Consider the following 18,222-nt stretch of genomic DNA (forward strand, 5'->3'; position numbering starts at 1 on the left):
CCTGGCTGTTCTTACATTTTACAAGACATGGCTCCAATAAGTACTATGGGTATGAATGTGTTCCTAAAGAAAAGCCTGGGAGATGCTATGGAATAAGTTGCACATACATAATTGTCCCCAAAGATATATTAACCAAAGTTCTGTAAGGTAATGTCATTCAGAATTGTGGAAGTGAATGAAATGATGCAGAGCAGAACACATTTAGATTCTTTAGTACCATTTGGGTATGTGCTCTGTAAGTGAAAATCTAACTTAGTAAGTCTGAAAAAAATGGCTGTGAGAAGTAATGATGTGCAATGATTGTGTGTCAGGAGTATGTTAGATTATGATAATTATGGAACAGAAAATATAATAGTATGTAGAAATTGAATCGAACAAATTCAAGTGTTAAGCAACAGGAGCTTGTAGGAGATCAAGGTCTTCAGAAAAATAAAAAAAAGTTTACTAGCACCATTATGCTGTAGTAAATTTTATTCACATCTCACCTCTTACTCAATGACTTTTAAATAGCCATAAAATATAACATATGTACAGAAAAGTCAATAAAATCAGAATCTTGAGGATAAAGCAAGTAGATAGAAAGTTAAATCTTTCAGAATTGCTGGTTGCAACCAAGAGATATAAGTCCTAGATGATTTAAATAGATTGAGCTCAAAGGAATGGTGGAAATCATGTGGTCCAATCCTCTAAAATTTTAACTGATAAAATTAATGATGGTTTAAGCTACAGCCCTGAGGTCTCATCATTCAATTGTATTAATGCTATAGGTTATGATTTATCTTTATACTATTGTATTCCTTTTAATATGTTTTATTTAACACCTTCAAAAGTTTCTGGTGTTTCTTGGGTAATGAATCTACTTTTACTATTTTTCTGACTTATAAGAATACTAGTAGCCCTAACCGGTTTGGCTCAGTGGATAGAGCGTCAGCCTGTGAACTGAAAGGTCCCAGGTTCGATTCCGGTCAAGGGCATGTACCTTGGTTGCGGGCACATCCCCAGTAGGAGGTGTGCAGGAGGCAGCTGATCGATGTTTCTCTCTCATCGATGTTTCTGATTCTCTATCTCGCTCCCTTCCTCTCTGTAAAAAAATCAATAAAATATATTTTTTTTAAAAAGAAAAAAAGAATACTAGTAGCCCTGCGCACGAATCCGTGCACCAGTAGCTCTCTGTGGGGCCTGGCCACTCCGAACCCACTGCCCAGAGGCTCCCCACGGCCCAGAGGCCCATCCACACCCTGGCCTGGCCAGAGGCCCATTCACAGCCGGGCGTGGAACCCTTGCCTCATCGCTGCGGCAATGAAACAAGCATTCCGCCAGGCTGCTCACACTGCCTGCTCTCAGTGGCTGCCACCCTGGGACTGGGGGACTCCGGCAGGGCTGAGAGGACTTGGCACCACCATCTTGTGGCTATGGGCACCACCATAGTTGTGACGGAGTGACAATTAATTTGCATATTACCCTTTTATTATATAGGATATGATGGATAAATGCAAAGAGATTAGAAAAATGCATTACATTTCTGAGTAAAATGTATAAGTATAAATTTAGCATATATTTTGAAGTAAAAGGATGTTAAAGGTGATTTCTCTAACTTTTAAATATTTATGAGGAGATCAAAGATGGTGGTGGAGTAGGTGGAAGTACTCTCACCTCTTTCCAGGACCAAACTGGAATTACAACTAAAACATAGAGCAATCAACCTGAATAACCAACTGAAAAAGTAGCTGAAGAGAAGTATTATAACCAAGGATTTATAGAAGAAGCCACATTGAGACTGGTAGGAAGGGCAGAGAGGCAAATAGGGCTGACCCTGCTCTCATGGGCAGAGGCTGAAATTTTAGACAGCTATCTCAGCTGAAAAGATTCCCCTTAATAAGTGTGGGGTCTCAACCTCAAGATGGGTTCCCCAGAGCACCAGAGCCTGGAAGAGACACCCATATAACATCTGGCTATGAAAATAGACAGGGATTCTGTTTGCCATGGAGAGATACTGGGAAGAGAAAGGAGTGTGTTAGAGATATAGGTACCCTCTAAGTGGCCCATGTACACAATCCTATTTGTAGTCACTCACCCTGGACTCAGGTGTAGGGAAGGTGGAGCAAACTATAATGACTTGAGGAGACACTAGTGTTTGTGGCTCTTAGGAGAGAGCTGAAGGGGCTGCTGAAGTCTGGGAAGAATTCAGGACAGACTGATTGCTTTGCTCTGTGGTAGGGTCCATTTCCCCCACATTCCCCCAAGCCTGCCCAGCAACTCTCCCTCACAGGACATGCACTAGACCCATCCTCCCAACTCCTGGTGGCCCTGTTCTGCTAAATTGGGCTTCTGGCAGGACCTGTGGCAGACTGAGTTGTGTGGCTCTAGGACAGGGGACATTTTGCCCATGCATGCTCAACCAGTGCAGAACCCACTCTTAATACCGTAAACTCTTGGTCATTTTGGGCCTAATAAACTCTACTGGACTCACCCTGACAACTCCTGGAGACCCTGCCCCATCACTCCTGAAGGCACATCACATAGGTGTGTAAGCATCCAGTGGATGGCAGCTCAACTTGGTAAACCCTGAGATATTTGGTGAATGGACTTAGACTCAGCACTGGCAACGAGTTTGAACCTGTATCAATCTGGTGAGCATCACTTGCCCCTACCTGGCAACTCACTGAGAATCTACCTCATGTAACTAAAGTACCATCAGAGGCTCTTTCAGTGACTGAGCCTAGCAGGCTACTAGCAGGCCAAGGAAGGAGGTGGCAGGTCTCAGGGTGCCTTGGGACTTAAGCAGATTTGCACCCAAGCCTGGTGCTGGTAAAAGCCAGCCTTTGTGTGCAGTTTGGTCTTCCCTTGCACACCCAGACCTAACAGAGGCAGCCACAAATTGTGCATCACTTTTATTTCCAAACAGGTAGCTCAGAGTAAGTCACAGGCAGCATCTGTCATGGGTCTGCACCAGAGTCCTTACCAAGAGACCCCAGAACCAAACACACTAAGTGGCCACCTTAAAGACAACATCAAAGAAGCATCCAATTAGCTTCACAAGCATCATATCCAAAGGAAGATCTTAGCAGGCACCAGATCTGATTAAGGTGAATTCTGCTTCAGGTGGTCATGCACAGCACATTAGCTCATACACTATGGATAGGGTTGGTTCTCACAGTCAATCAGCCTGAGGGTCAAACACATATATGAATGGGCAACAGCAATCAATATTCAATTACAACATAATCCACACAAGAAACATTCCTATAGCACCCTGTTCAATGGTGACCAAGGAGATTGCACCATTAGATCCCAGAGGATACCTACTACATAAGGCCACTCTCCTAAGACTGGGAGTCATAGAAAATCTACCTAATACATAGAAACAAACACAAAAAAAGCAGCCAAAATGGGTAGACAAAGAAACATGCACCAAATGAAAGAACAGGAGAAATCTCAAAAAAAAGAAAAAAAAAAAAAAAAGAAAAAAAAAAAGACCTAAATGAAATGGAGGCAAGCAATCTACCAAATATAGAGTTTTAAAAAATGGTTACAAGGATGCTTAAGGAATTTGGTGAAAACTATAACAGCATGAAACACACATACACACACACACACACACACACACACACACAACAAAAAGAACTTTGAGGCAATACAAAAGAACTAGTCAGAAATAGAGAATACAACTTTTGAAATAAAAAGTATACTAGAAGGAATAAACAGTAGGTTGGATGAAGCAGAAAGTCAAATCAGCAATTTGGAAGATGAGGTAGCAAAAAAACACCCAATCAGAGCAGCTAAAAAAAAAAGAATTTAAAAAATGAGGATAGTTTAGAAGGAAGGATAATAATAAAAAAATAGAGCAGAAATAAATGACATACAGGCTAAAAAAGTAATACAAAAAATAAATGAAACCAAGAGCTGGTTCTTTGAAAAGGTAATCAAGATTGAAGACCCATTAGCCAGACCCATCAAGAAACAAAGAGAGAAGATCCAAATAAATAAAATCAGAAATGAAAGCAGTGAAGTAACAACTGACACCACAGAAATACAAAGGATTGTAAAAAAAAATACTATGACCAAATATATGCCAACAAGCTGGACAATGGATGAAATGGACAAATTCCTAAAAAAATACAATCTTCCAAAACTCAATCAGCAAGAATCAGAAAACCTGAATAGGCCAAAAACAACTGAGGAAATAGAAGTGGTCTGGACAGCTTATCAGGGGAGTTTTACCAAACATTCAAAGAACAACTAACACCTATCCTCCTCAAACTATTAAAAAAATTCAAGAGGAAGGTACACTTCCACTCTCTTTTTATGAGGCCAGCATTATCCTAATTCCAAAACCAGATAAAGACAGTACAAAGAAAGAGAACTACAGGCTAATAGCCCTGATGAATATAGATGCTAAAATTCTCAACAAAATATTAGCAAATTTCATCCAGCAATATATTAAAAAGATCATACACCATGACCAAGTGAGATTTATTCCAGAGATGCAAGACTGTTACAATATTCACAAATCAATAAATGTGATACATCACATAAACAAATTGGAAGACAAAAATCACATGATCATATCAATAGACTCAGAAAAGCACTTGACAAAATCCAACACCCATCCTCTCTAATAAAATGGTAATATGCAAATTAACCATCACTCTGCTACATAAGCCACGCCCACCAGCTAAGCCACGCCCACCAGCCAATCAGGGCGAGTATGCAAATTAACCCCAATCCAAGATGGCTACAGCCACAGAGAGTAAGGTTTCCCAGGTAACAGAGCAAGCCAAGCTTTCCATAGCCGTTGCAGGCCTAAGCCTCCACTCAAGCTACAAAGTTTCAATTATAGAAGGTAAACAAATTCAAACAAATGGCGGCAGAATGGAGCTTGAGAAAGCAGGCCAGGGTTGCCGGTGGCAACAGGGGAAGCAAAGCTTTCCGCACACCCTGTCCGGGCTCACCCGCTTAAGGCTACAAAGTTTCAATTGTAGAAGGTGAATTAACTGCCACAGAAATGGCTGCCTCCCCAGGCTACAAAGTTTCAATTGTAGAAGGAAAATAAATTCCAGATACCAGGGCCTCCCCTTGGGTTGCCAGGAGGCATGGCCGGCCTGCAAACCACCACAGGCCCCTCAGTCAGGCCGCCCCACACCCCAAGGGAACCCCCACCCTTATCTGTGACACCCTTCAGGGCAAACCAGCTGGCCCCCACCCGTGCACCAGGCCTCTATGCTATCTAATAAAAGAGTAATATACAGATTGATCATCACTGAAACACACAATATAGCTGCCCCCATGTGGTCAAAGATCCTGCCCCCATGTGGACACAAGATGGCCACTACAAGATGGCCAGTAGGAGAGGGCAGTTGGGAGGCACCCGGCCTGCAAGGGAGGGCAGTTGTGAGGGACCAGGCCTGCAAGGGCGGGCAGTTGAGAGGGACCAGGCTTGCAAGGGAGGGCAGTTAGAGGTGATCAACCCTGCAGGAGAGCGCAGTTAGGGGTGACCAGGCTGGCAGAGGAGGGAAGTTGGGGGCAAACAGGCTGGCAGGGGAGCAGTTAAGCATCAACCAGGCTGGAAGCGGAGTGGTTAGGGGGTGATCAGGCTGGCAGGCAGAAGCGGTTAGGGGCAATCAGGAAGGCAGGCAGGCAAGCAGTTGGGAGACAGCAGTCCTGGATTGTGAGAGGGATGTCCCATATTGGAGAGGGTACAGGCTGGGCTGAGGGACAACCCCCCGCCGTGCACGAATTTCATGCACCGGGCTTCTAGTTTTTGATAAAAACTCTCAGCAAAGTGGGAATAGAGGGATCATATCTCAACATAATAAAGGCCATGTATGATAAACCTACAGCAAATATCATACTCAATGGCCCAACACTAAAACCATTTCCCCTAAGAACAGGAATAAGACAGGGATATCTGCCTTCACTGCAGAATCTGACCAGAGTCTGCCATCTTTGTTTTTGCTGCAGACTCCAGCTGGAGTCTGCCATCTTTGCTGTAGACTGCCATCTCCATCTTTGCTGCAGACTCTGGCAGGAGTCTTCCATCTTCGTCTTAACTGCAGACTCTGGCTGGAGTTTGCCATCTTTGTCTTCACTGCAGACTCTGGCTGGAGTTTGCCATCTTTGTCTTCACTGCAGACTCCGGAGTCCGTAGTCTTGACTTCGCTGCGGCACTCCACTCCTGTAGATCCCTTCGCCCCCCCCCCCCCCCGCCCTTCCTCTCATAGCAGGCATCCTGCCCTGCCTGGCCACTTCGTGCCTGGAGCAGCTGGGCGGTCGCCATCTTTGGCCTTCTAATTTGCATACTCACTCTGATTTGCTATGGGCATAGCGGAGGTATGGTCAATTTACATGTTTGTCTATTATTAGGTAAGATAGTACTGAAAGTCCTTGCCACAGTGACCAGAAAAGAAGAAGAAATAAAAGGCACCCAAATTGGAGAGGAGGAAGTAAAATTCTCATTATTCACAGATGACATGATATTGTAAATAGAAAACCCTAAAGACTCCACCAAAAACTACTAGATTTAATAATTGAATTCTGAAATTCTGCAGGATACAAAATTAACACCCATAAATCAATGTCATTTTTATACACCACTAATGAATTGTCAGAAAGAGAAACTAAATAAACAATACCATTTACCATGACAATAAAAAATTAAGGTACTTAGGAATAAACTAAACCAAGGAGGTAAAAGACTTATACTTGAAAAACTATAGGAAGAATATACCATGTTCATGGATTGGCAGAATTAACATAATTAAAATGTCCAAACTACCTAAAGCAATCTACAAATTCAATGCAATACCTATTGAAATACCAATGTCATATTTCACAGATCTAGAACAAATACTCTGAAAATTTATATGGAACCAAAAAAGACCCAAATAGCTGCACAATCTTGAGAAAGAAGAACAAAGTTGGAGGGATCACAATATCAGATATCAAATTACACTACTAAGCCATTGTAATCAAAAGAGCCTTGTATTGGCACAAGAACAAGCATATAGATCAATGGAACAGAACAGAGTCCCCAGAAATTGACCCAAGCCATTATACTCAATTAATATTTGACAAATGAGGCAAGAACATACAATGGAGTCAAGACAGTCTCTTCAATAAATGATGTTGGGACAATTGGACAGATGCATGCAAAAAAAAAAAAAAAAAAAGAAACCAGACCAGCAACTTACCTCATACACAAGAATAAACTAAAAATGGATTATATACTTACATTTAGACTTGAAACCATAAAAATTCTGTAAGAAAACATAGGCAGTAAAATCTCAGACATTTCTCAAAGCAATATATTTTTTATATAGCTCTGTGGGCAAGGAATACACACACAAAAAATAAATTTTAAAAAAACTACATCAAACTAAAAAGTTTTTGTACAACAAAGAAAACCATTAACAAAATAAAAGTCAAACCACTGAATGGGAGAGCATATTCACTAATGATACATCTGTTAAGAGGTTAACTTCAAAAATTGATAAAGACCATAAAACTCAAAAAGAAAAAGAAAACACCAATCAATCCAATTAAAAATGGGCCAATAACCTAATACACATTTCTTCTAAGAAGAAATACAGATGGCCATTAACCATATAAAAAGATGCTTAAGTCCCTAATGCAAATTTAAACCACAATGTAATAACACCTCACACCTTTCAGAATGGCTGTCATCAATAAATCAACAAATGACAAGTGTTAGTGAGGATGTGGAGACAAGGGTATACCCATGCACTGTTGGTGGGAATCCAGACTTGTGGAAATCAGTATGGAGTTTCCTCAAAAAATTAAAAATGGAAATGCCTTTTGACCCAGCAATTTTACTTCTGGGAATATAATCAAAGAAACTTGAAGCACTGATTTGAAAGAATATACACACCTCTATGTTCATTGCAGCATTATTTACAACTAGAGGCCGGTGCACAAAATTCGTGTATGGGTAGGGTCCCTAGGCCTGGCTGGTGATCAGGGCCCATCAGGGCCTTCTGGCTGCCGGCCGGGGCCTTCCTTCGTTCCGTGCCACCCCCTGGTGGTCAGCACACAACATAGTGAGCAACTGAACTCCCGGTCTCCTGGTTGAACTCTCGAAGGGACACTTTGCATATTAGTCTTATATAAGATAGCCAAGATTTGGAAGCAGCTCAAGTGCCCTTCAGTAGAAGAGTGGATAAAAAAGTGTGGTACATTTACACAATGGAATACTTCTCGGAAGTAAAAAAGAATGAAATCTTACCCTGTGAGACAGCATGGATGGACCTGAAGATCGTTATGCTAAATGAAATAAGCCAGTCAGTGAAACACAAGTACCGTATGATTTCACTTATATGTGGGATCTAATGAACAAAATAAGCAAACAAACAAAATAGAAACAGACTCATAGACATGGAGAGAACAGACTGACAACTTTCAGAGGGGAGGGGGCTGAGGGGCAGAGAAAAAAAGATGAAGGGATTAAGCAAAACAAAAAACACTTATAGATACAGACAACATTACAGTGATTACCAGAGGAAAAGGGAGGTGGTAAACAAGGGGTAAGCAATGGGTAAATAGTGATGGAAGAAGACTTTAACTTGGGGTGGTGAACACACAATACAATATACAGATAATGTATTATAGAATTGTACACCTGAAACCTATATCACTTTTTAACCAAAGCACCCCAATAAATTGAATACATATTTTTTAAATAAAATGTTTATGAGAATATGCAAATATTCTACTGGCATTTGCCTGATATTGCCTGCTTTTATTTGTAAAGCTTTTTCATTTGTAAGGAATACTGATAACATAATATCTGCCAATAAAACGTTGATATTGTAGAAATGTATTGAAATGACAGATACTTAAATCAATGTTTACAGAGAAATACCTTAAATGCTATCCTATCTAATAAAGAGCTAATATGCAAATGGTCATCACACCCTCACACCATAATGGCTCAGACACTCAACACTGGGGAGAGAAGAATGGAGACCAGCCAGGTACAAATGAGCTCATGAGAAAGGAATTAGGACCAGCCAGGCTGCAGCCCAGGAGAGGGACAAGCTGCCCGTCCTGTGGTCCTGGGCGGCAGCAGCTGCACCTGTGCCTGCAGCCCGGGAGAAGGACAAGCTGCCCATCCCACGTTCTCAGGTGCCAATGGCTGCACCTGTGCCTGTGGCCCGGGAGAGGGACAAGCCACCCGCCCCACAGTCCTGGGTGCCTGCAGCTGCGACCCAGGCGAAGCCACCCGCCCATGGTCCCCTGCAGCTGTGGCTGGCCCAGGCAAAGCTGGCTCAGGTCCTGGGTGCCTGCGACCAGCCAGAGGGAGGGAAGCCCGGGTCCTGGGTGCAGGGAGAGGCAGAGGCATTTAGGGGCAATCAGGCCAGCAGGGAAGCAGTTAGGGGCAATCAGACCAGTAGGGGAGCAGTTAGGGGTGATCAGGCAGGCAGAGGTGGTTAGGGGTGATCAGGCAGGCAGGCAGGTGAGTGGTTAAGAGCCAGCGGCCCCGAATTGCGAGAGGCAGTTGGACATCCCCCAAGGGGTCCCGGATTGGACAGGGTGCAGGCCGGGCTGAGGGACCCCACTCCATGCATGAATTTAGTGCACTGGGCCTCTAGTTAAAAATATTTCTCTTTGATTTGTCATAAAAATCAATTTTTTATTTAATACTAGAGGCCTGATGCATGAAATTCGCAGCCCCATGTGGCCTTGGAAGGTCGTTCAGATGGTCGTTCTGCTGTTTGGTCTAATTAGGATATTAACTCTTCATTATATAGGATTCCTGATTCTATGTATAACATAACGAATTGTCTTAGTTGTGAATTTAAGTCAGTAACATTATCATTTTTTTAGTCAACTTATTGTCCAAATAAATAATGTGCCTTTTACTTAGGCCCTTCTTTTGACTCCCAACCACAGTCAATTATAATTGAAAGAATTCAACATGAAGGGATTTGATACTTCTATGACATATTTAGTTGTTACAATAAATGGAGAAGTTTAAAAACAGATGTATACATTTCTGCTTTTCTTTAGACATAACAAATCTTTTAGTAAATTAGATTTTAGATCAGTCAATGAATCAAGCAAATCAACTATTTTTAATAATTTTTGACAAGGTAAATGGTATACTTTAAAAGTAAACTTGGCAATTCTAATGGTATAAAGGCAATTACTAAATATGTCATTGGCTAATACTTACATAAAATGCTAATTGTTTTTACATGTATTATTTAAATTTTACAACAAAACTATGAGGACTAATTATTACCATTCTCTCTTTCCAGTGATAAACCTGAAACTTATACCGAATAAGTAACTAAACTCAAAGAGCTGGTATATAGAGGAGCTAAGATAGTAACCCCAAAATGCATGGTTTCAGAATTCAAGTATATAATCACAAAATCACATTCCCTTTCAATGTTTTATTATATATTTAATTTCAGCAGTTTTAAAGCTTGGTAGTCAGATATATGTCAAATATAATTTTCATGAATGTTATAGGGTTTCTAATTTTATTATTCTTAATTGAACAATTGAACTAGTAAGACCAAGTAGGAGTGGCCTCATTAAAAGCACTCAGAAGAACCTTTGCAATATTTGGGATTAATTTGACATGGCATATAAGAAAGTTATACATCTTTCTACAGTGACACAAAGAATAATGTAAAATCCTTAGTGAAATTCTCAACTTCTCTGGATTTCCAAAGTATCTGCAATTATTCTATATTATGTATTTGTAGTTGAATTTCTTCAAAAGTGGTTTCACATGAGTAAAAATACAAAAGCTATTTATTAAGCAACACATGAGCCTGTAATTTTGCTCTATGCTGTTTTAAGATTGCTTTTCTAATTGATATGTAGTATAATTTGCCACTGTGGTGAGTGCTACTAGTCTGAATGTTTGTGTCCCCCCAAAATTCATATAATGAAATCCTAATGTCCAAGGTGATGGTATTAGGAAGTGGGCCTTTGGAAGGTGATGTTAATGCTCTTATGAAAGAGGTTTGAGAGAGCTTCCTTACCCCCTCCACCATGTGAGGACAGAGTAAGAAGTTGGAAGTCTGCAACCCAGAAGAGTGCCCTCACCTGACCATGCTAGCACCCTGATCTTGGACTTATAATCTCCAGAACTATAAAACATAAATTTCTGTTATTTATAAGCTACCACATCTGTGGCATTTTGCTATAGCACCCTGAACAGACTACAACAGTGACTTTTAAACATGTTTTCATATTCATTCACTCCCCTTCCATAGAGATATAGGGTCTATGAAATCCTCTTCATGAATTTGCACTGGCATTACAACTCAGTTGTAACCAATCAATGTGGCATGATTTACTAGTACACAGTGTGTCTTCTGAGGCTATATAAGAAAAGACCATGCACTTTCCCCTGGATCTCTTAAGATGTTTGTTCTGTGGGAAACCAGACATCATGTAAGAAATCTGACTACCCTGAGTCCACCGTGCTAGCTGGCAAGGCATGTGTAAGTGCGTCAGTTGATGACCACAGGTGAACCCTGTCAACATCTGGCCATGTAAGTGAGCTTTCTTGGATGTCCATCCCAGCCTAACCTTCAGATGACTGCAGGACCAGCCAACAACTGACAGCACCTACATAAACAATCCCATGTCAGAACAAACCATGTAAACCCTTTCCACATTCTTGACCCCCAAAACCATAATGGATTTAAGCTATTAATTTTTAGAGTAATTTGTTCTATATCCTTCATTATTGGAAATCTGTGATTGGCTCAAAGGAGGCATTCTTATTAGGGTCTCCTAATAGATACAGGCTGGGGATGACTGGTGTGCTTGGATGGTTGAAAACCCCAGTGTTTCAAGGAGAAGAGCTTGAGTTGTTATGGTGATATTCTGTGTGTCTAAAGTAAGGTCCTGCTGATGTTTGGACCAAACCAACTAATAGTTTTAGGCACAATTTTTCACTGTACCACCAGAGCCAACATGCTATGTAATCTATAAGATATATAAAAATGATGAAACATCAACATGTGTATCCCACTTTGCCACTTGAGTATATGACTAGCTGTGATCCACGAAGCCCATGAAGGTAAGGTCTGTGAGCAGCTGGGCTGACCATTATCTACAACAGAGATCAAGTTCAGAAAGATGTAATTTCACATGTATTCTACATTTTCATATAATGTTTTGGCATATACTTGAAAAAATGACTTGAGATTTCTTCTTTCTGGCTTGCAAATTAATCCATCATTTATATCCTTATTTATTCAGTCATTCAACAAATGTTTACTGAAAATCTATGCCAAGACCAAAAACCTACTCCCATGACTTTCTGGATGCTCAGGAGTATGCTTTTCATTCAATCTGAAGGATATAATAAAATACTAGTAGCTGCCGTTGGCTGTTTTTTGGAAAAGTAAATGTAATTCCTATATTACACTACAGATACATTGTCTTCAAAAGGAAAATGACCTTTAACTCTTCTTCACAATCATTTTCTGTTTTCACATTTAACTTTTTTCCCTTTTTATCCTCCTTAGCAGCTTGTGACACAAACTGAGATGACCTAAAGTTATTTTACAGAGATATCAGATACTATTAAATGTGAAGTCCTGCCTTCAAATTTACAAATCTACCTGCATCTTAACCCACCCATCACCCTGCCCCCTTCTTTGTTATAATAGGTTGTGTGTCCTTTCCCATTTTGAGGTTAATCCCTCCACTGGTGCTCTGGTCTTAACATCTTTTGATTCATCATGATCCATGCACTCACTATTAACCATGCCCCACCTGTCTTGTATGCCCAATGTCTTATTCATTGGGTCAGTACTATTGGTATTAACTTTTGTCATGTTGGCCCCTTGTTAATAAAACAAATAGAAATTAAAACATATTTATCTCATTTTCCACCATATTGCTTTCCTCTCTCCCTTTGTCTGTCTCTCTTTATCTCCCTATATACACACACTCTCTGAATATGTTATTTCCTCACTCATTGTTTTCATTTCTTTGACCTCTTTTAAACTTCTTATATTGCTCTACCCTAAGTTAAATACTGTTAAATTCATCTTTTTTTTTTTTCAGTAAAGCTACTACAAATTTACATTTTTCCTGGATAATAGCAATAGTGCCCTATTGACCTACACATCCCCTCTGTTCCCCTCTATAAACCTTTCTCCACATTGAAGCTATAATGATATTTTTAAAAATGTAAATTGCATCATGTTAATGCTGCTTAAAACATTAGGGTCAATCTGCTGCTTTTAGTACAGGGTTCAAAATCTTTTTGGTTTACAAGATCCTCTATTATCTGCTGCCTGCCAACATTTTCAATCTCATCTTTCTCTATTCCCCATCCCTTTTTCCACCCCCTAAGCTCTAGTGATATTGAATGTAACATGATATTCTTTACTTTGAGCCTTCCTACATACTTTTTTTTTCCTGCTGAAAGTCTTCTATTCTCTTTATTCTTTAAGTTTAATCTTAGACATTAATTCTTATGAAAATACACTCTAGCTTTCAAAGCTAGTGTTTTATGTATTTCCAGTGGTTTCCCATCTCACCCTGCATTTCTCTGTCATAGCACTTATTGCACTGTATTTAATTACTCCTTTACTTGTTTGTGTTTTCCAGTAAACTCTTTTACTGCTGATGAATCCAGGACTAATGTTTAAATAAGTAAATGAATAAATTATGCTATTCACAAATAATACATTCCAAATGAATTTAATATTTAAATTTACAAAACAAATTTGTTAAACAACTAATGAAGAATAAGTATCCATTTGGTTTTGGCAAGGGAAAGCCTATCAAAGCTTACAGCAAAGGTATATATTATTAATAAAGTGACTGATAGATCAATCAGCATTAAATACAAATATGTCACAGTAATATACTACCACCATAACAACATTGGAAGCCAGATGACAAGCTGGGGAAAATATTTGCTAGATGTATAAAACAAGTGATAAATAGCCATAAAATTTAAAAACTCTTAAATATCAATATGGGAAAAACAAATCATTCAATCTAGAAAAGCACATCACAACATGAAGATGCATATTATAGAAGAAACACATATGGCAGATAAATGTATGCAGCCAATGCTGGCAATGCCTGTTGAGTGCATATAATTGTCAGGCATGTTGTAAGCACTTTAAAGTATTAACTCATTAATCCTCAAAACAAACTAATAAGTTAAATGCTATTAGTATCCTCTTACTTATCTTATAGATGAGGACTTTCTAATAGTTCTATGATGAAAGTAATTTCTTCAGTCAAAAAATTAATATGATAAAATTTAAGAAATAATGTGATTAAATTAATAGTATAAAATTAATGAGATTGCATTTAAGATTTGATTTCTGATTTTAATCTATCCTCACTTGGCTTTGATTTCATCTTCTGTAAAACTAGGCTGCTAAAATATACCTCAAAGCTATTGTGAGAATTAAAATATTGAATAAAGGACCAAGTGCATAAATAAGAACAAAAAATGTAAGTTTCCACTTCCTTGGTGCTTAAGAGGTCTTGACATAATACCTAAATATGTTCAACCAATTTCTAAAATGACCATAGTCAGTAGAATTAGCATATGGACTATTGTGATGTTGAGGGTACAATACACTGAAACTGCGGGGGATCTGGGTCAGGACTGCTCCTAATACAGGCAATCAGTAATTCAATTATGCTGCCTAACATACGGTTCACACATGGGGCTTGATCCACATGAATGTTGATTTCAAAGATGTCTAACCTGGAGGGTGCTGAAAGGTAGCATGAATTTTCAGTGAGCAGAGCTAGTCAGAGAAGAATAGGTGATGTTTTTGTTCCAGGTGATGAGTTTAACTTGGAGCATGTTTTCAATGAATGCCTTAGGCTCTCTGTGAAGATGGTCATTCTTCTCAGAAGGAGATGCTTGCAAAAGGTCTACCAGAACATCTGGAGTTCAAGACATTGACCCAGTCCTAACAGATTACAGAGTTAATTAGAAATCCTACACAGTTTTAGGGTAACCAAACATGGCAGGGTTATAAGTAGGTCCCAGTGAGTCTCATGTACATTGGGCACCAGCTTTAGATCTCACTGATAGAAAAAGAATCCTTGGCTTGGATTCTAACATGGATAAATCTCTCAACTCACATGCTGGTGGCCTGTGGTCTACATTCCATCTAACAGGTACATATGTTACATCTGACAGATATATTGTGCTTGGCTTACACAGTTTAACAAAATTAAAAACTTACTTTCCACTGTTTGAACATTGGGAGATTTCATGGTGAAATCTGGGTTTTGGCTCTTTATGAAACATGGAAAAAACTGATAACTTTGGCGTTATCTTTCTATAGAGCAAAAACTGGCTTAAGCTGAATAACTGCTGCCCCCTTTAGAGGGCATGAGGTCTTCAGTTGTCCATACTCCTCTCTTTCCCTAACTAGCCTGCTTCACTCACAATCAATACCCGTCTGGCCCTTTAGTGATTCATTACAATTTCTGCTAGTTCATATTGCTTCCTGCTACCTAGGGGAAGTCAAAGGCTGTTATTAAGACAGATGAATGTGTATTTCAGGCTGATAATGTACCCTTTGGTTAATTCACACAGTTTCAAAACAAAAGGTTAAATGGAGATACAGTTTGCAGGACTACAAGCTCCTCTGGCTTACTGCTCTCCCATGTGTGTAAGAAGTGGTAGACAAGCAATTTGAAGTTAGAAGCAATTGAAATTAGAAGTTCATTAAAAGTCAATTTAAAAAAAAAGCACTCTGCTCTCCCACAATCAGGAATGGTTTAGTGGAAATAATAATTAACATAGAATGTAACTTATGTGTTAGATATAAGTGTAAAAGTAACTTATGTGCAAGATGTGTGAATTTCTAAATAGCATTTGAACTCAATAGGCCTCAATTTTCCTAGATGTAAATAAAGGCATTTGAAATAGGGACACTCTAAGATCTGTTTCACATCTCCCGTTCTATTATTCCATGCAAAGTCTTGCTGTCCTTAATTATGAGCTATCATATTCTCAACACTGTCTAGCCTCCTAGCTATTAAAGGAAGATATATGGAGATCATTCTATATCAAACCAATACAGCGGCTTTCTGATCTGTTTTCCTGTGAAAAAAACTAACAACATTACCAAAGCAAGCTCTTCATCTGGGAATCTAAGTCTATAGCTTTCAATAAAGAAATCCATGAAATTTAGTAGATATTTTTCAGCATTAGTTTCCGATGTCAAATACCAAGACCTGTTTCAGTGCTTATTTTATATTTGCCATAAATCAGGTTTTCTAACCAGGTAGTTTCCATCCAGAACATGTTTGTTAGCATTTTTTCTTTGCACAGCACTCACAATTTTCTTCTGCTATGGCAAGGGGAACAAAACATAGCATCGGTTGTGTTTATTGTTTATCATAAATGTGCTGAGAGCTGTAATTTCTGTTTGGTCTTTTACAAGACACCATTTTTGTTACAGCAAGAAAATATACATTTTAATGCTCTCTAGATAAAACGTTTGCTCCAAATTTACATCAGAAGTAATCTGAGATTTATTGCCCAAGGTCTAACGTTATGTATGACTTTGCCAGTAGGCAATATAAGTAGGACTTAGGCAATCAGGCAACTTCCAACATTTAAATCCAGCTCTACACCTTTCTAGAGATAGAAAATTGTGCTCATTACTCAATAAATCTGCGACATTTTTCCTATTGTGAATTAGAGTGATGTATAATATATTTGCTGATTTATAAGTTTCTGTGAATATTACATGAGATAATATATTAAAGTGTTTAGCTCAGAACTAATATTGGCAGTTAATAATAACAATACTGTTAATATTGCTACTAAATACAAAATTATACACACTTATCGATTAAAATGCATTTTACTTCTGGTAATTGTCATCAATAGATGTGTCCAACATATTACTCCACCTCTTTTAGCATCTGCCTCAGCTTTCCTTAGACAACTCCATGACATCTGGCACCTTGCTATTCAAAACTCTCTAGTGCTCAGTCCAAATTACAAATTATGCTAATCAGATCATCTTGCATAGTCAATGAACCAATGACAAGCATGAAGAAAGCTGATTTTTATTATGGACAAAACATTACTGACTTTGAATGAAATTGGGGAAAAAATAGACAAAAAGTTTAGTATAAAAAATGTTTAATATAGTATAGCTTCAGTAAATTTACCTTGAACAGAGAATCTGAGGCAACAATCCTATGTAATTTATCTGATGATTTCTGAAAATCTGATGAAAGAAATCAAAGAAGAATTAAATAAACAGAGATGTTCTATGTTCATGGATAAAATACTCAATATTGTCAAAATGTCAGATATTCCTAGATTGGTCTATATATTCAATGCAATGAAATCAATGAAATAGAATAAAGAGCCCATAAACTTACTCATGTGGCTACAATCAATTGTTTTTTTTTTATAAAAGGGAAAAAGCAATACAATGGAGCAAAGATTGCCTTTTCAACAAATGGTGTTGAAAAAGCTGAACATCCAAGTGCAAAAAAAAAAAAAAAAAAATCTCAACACAATCCTTCACCCTTCATAAAATTAACTGAAAATGGTTCATAGATCTAAATGTAAAACACAAAAGTATAAAATTCCTAGAAGATAAAATAGTAGAAAACCTAGATGACCTTGAGGATGGCAATAACATTTTAGAAACAAACAATAAAGGCATAACCCATTAAAAGATATTTGATAAGCTGATTTTCATTACAATAAAACAACTCCTGCTATAGAAAAGAAGATATGAAAAGGCAAGCCATAGACTGGAGGAAAATATTTGCTAAAGACACATTTGAAAAAGGATTTATCCAAAATATACAAAGAACTCAAGACTTAAGAATAAAAATATGAACAACCTGGTTTTAAAATGGGCAAAAGACCTGAATAGACATTTCATCAAAGAATATATACAAATAACATGTTAACATATAAAAATGTTATTAGAGAATTGAAAATTAAAATAATGATATACCACTTCACATTTATTATAATCAACAAAATCTAGAACACTGACAACACTAAATGCTTTCGAGGATGTAGAGCAGAAGGAACTCTCATTTATTGTTGTTGGGAATGCAAAATGTAATAGCCACTTTGGCAGACAGTTTGCCAGTTTCTTCCAAGACTACACATACTATATGATCCAGCAATCATACTCTTTGGCATTTACCCATATGAATTTAAAAATTATGTGCACATAAAACCTGCATATGAATATT

The sequence above is a fragment of the Cnephaeus nilssonii genome, assembly GCF_951640355.1.
Source record: "Cnephaeus nilssonii genome assembly, chromosome: 3".
Taxonomy (NCBI): Eukaryota; Metazoa; Chordata; class Mammalia; order Chiroptera; family Vespertilionidae; genus Cnephaeus; species Cnephaeus nilssonii.